Here is a 2,151-nt window from a genome sequence, read left to right as displayed (position 1 = left end):
CTGCCGGAAAGACACAAACCCACACAGTCAAAACCTTGGACATCAACTGCAGGGTACAGCGAAGCTGCCGGCTGAGGAGACGCCCACATACACCACGATCTAAAGGAGGAGGGAGAAAGAAACACAGAATCAGGAACCGAACTTGGAGGTCACAGCTGCTCCCTACGCTGACAACTCGGGAGATGGAGCTTTTGTTTCAACAACCCCATTTGCCATTTTGGGAGCTCATTGGCTCAAGGGTGATACTGAGTCAGTGTATTTTGCTAGGGGGCTGAGAGGTGGGGCCACATCTGCCATGGGCAGGCCTTTATGGGTTCAGTCTTAAGGAATCATGCGATTCTTGTGGCACACAGATGTGCGGCTGGCATTGGTGTCCCTGTCACCAGTAGCCTGTTCTCTTAGAGGAGCCCACAGGAGGAATCGCCAATTGTGAAGACCAAGGGTTTACCCACTGCCCTGAGTTCCGCACTGTTCTCCTCTGAGAAGGTGCTGGAATCATGCTTCTGCCTTTTTCTCACCTCACTCAAATTCCCAAAAGTCCCTTTCCTGAACCTTCTTCCAGTTAGCTTCTCCCCCACCTGCCACTCAAGGCCACCAAGATCCAGGACACTGGGATATCTCGCCCGTTTCACAGACTTCCTCTCACACCCACTCTGGTCTTTTCGGTCTCTCCACAATCCCTGTTGCTTTCTCCAACCGACTGCTGCTCAGAGTACTCTTAAGCCTTGACTTGTGAAGCTCTGTCCTTCTCTGGTTGCCCTCTGGGTTCAGCAGTGGTGTCATTCGGGCTTTGGGGGTGCCTCTTCCCCTTACTCATTTTCCAAGGCTTCTGAGGCCTCTGCACTTTACTCCCTGCATTTCCTCCCAAAATGGGCAAATATTCAGAGAGTTTGAGTGTGCCTAATCCCAAGTCATACCCATATTGCCATAGAGCAATTTTATATACAACTCTGACTACTTGATATTTGCAACTAAACCAAATGAAACATAATCCATTGTTATTGAAGTCTCCCCAAATCCACCCGTGAACAACCAGTCATTATTCGAGTTTTGTCATACAATCTCCATTTAAGCAAGATTCCCCCATTACCAACCCCCAGCTCCCCGTGCATCAGTTGCACAGTCCATCTGGGGTCTCTTTTGTTGGTCTTTTCTCCCAAAATTTCACAACTAAATGTAAGTAAATGCAACAGGAGACCGAATACTGTCCCACTGGCAATGACCCCCTTAGGAAAGCCTTACCCTCCCACAGAGCACAGTTTCCCCACGACATTCTTCCAGGTTGAAATCAAAGTTACCCAGTCATTTTCTCCCTTAAGCTCAAAGATCAGATCCAGAAGCCCCATTCATCAAGACACCAGTTAAACTTCCCCAGAATGCCAGGCTTCTGCTTGTCTCTCCCTGGGACCTGCCCAACTCCCCACAACTCTCCAAAGCCCGATGAAGAATACAAGTCCTCTGCCACGTGACACTCTCCCAGCACTGACTCTGCCTCGCGCGTCTCACAAAGACCCCCTCCTTCCATCATCTCAAATGATGCTCAGAGTCCTAGCTTGAAGAACAGGCAATAAAAAAGTCTGTTAACTGTTACAATGGGCATGTGTCACTTTGATAGTAATAACAACCATGGAGATTTGAAACAAACAGGGGCAACACAATCCCAAGTTCTCCATGGAAATCTATCTGGAAAACATCTAAAGAGCATTCATGGCAATTTTCCTTTCACTTCTCTAGAAAGTTCTGAACATGACACATGTCCTGCTTCCCTTGTGGTACACACAGGGCATCTCATGTGTGTCTGCAGAGGCTGCACATGGTTGGCCAGGGAAACTTTTAGTGCTCACATTGTCTGTTAGGCTGCAGCAGGGAGGAGAACTTCCCTTAGGAGTAACGTGACGTAGGTTGTAGATTTCTGGAGGGCAGATGATGTACAATTACATTTTTTTTTTTTTTGAGACAGGGTTTTATTACCCTGTCACCCAGGCTGGAGTGTAGAGGCGTAATCAGTGCTCACTGAAGCCTCAACCTCCTGTGCTCAAGTGATCCTTCCGTCTCCCATACCTGGGACCACAGGCATGTGCCAGTGAGCCCAGCTAACTTTTTTATTTTTAATTTTTGTACAGACAGAGTTTCTCCTGCTTCTTCTCTTTT

The 2,151-nt window shown here is 48.0% G+C and overlaps 1 protein-coding gene across 1 annotated transcript in view; it reads right to left on the bottom strand.

Moving 5' to 3' along the window:
- Nucleotides 1-2,151, bottom strand: part of XKR6 (XK related 6) — a 339,999-nt gene that overhangs the window by 43,131 nt on the left and 294,717 nt on the right. The window lies entirely within an intron of this gene.

This window comes from Macaca fascicularis, chromosome 8, assembly GCF_037993035.2.
Source record: "Macaca fascicularis isolate 582-1 chromosome 8, T2T-MFA8v1.1".
Lineage (NCBI taxonomy): Eukaryota > Metazoa > Chordata > Mammalia > Primates > Cercopithecidae > Macaca > Macaca fascicularis.
Note: the sequence above shows the minus strand (reverse complement) of the source record. Positions and strands in the feature narration are given on the sequence as shown.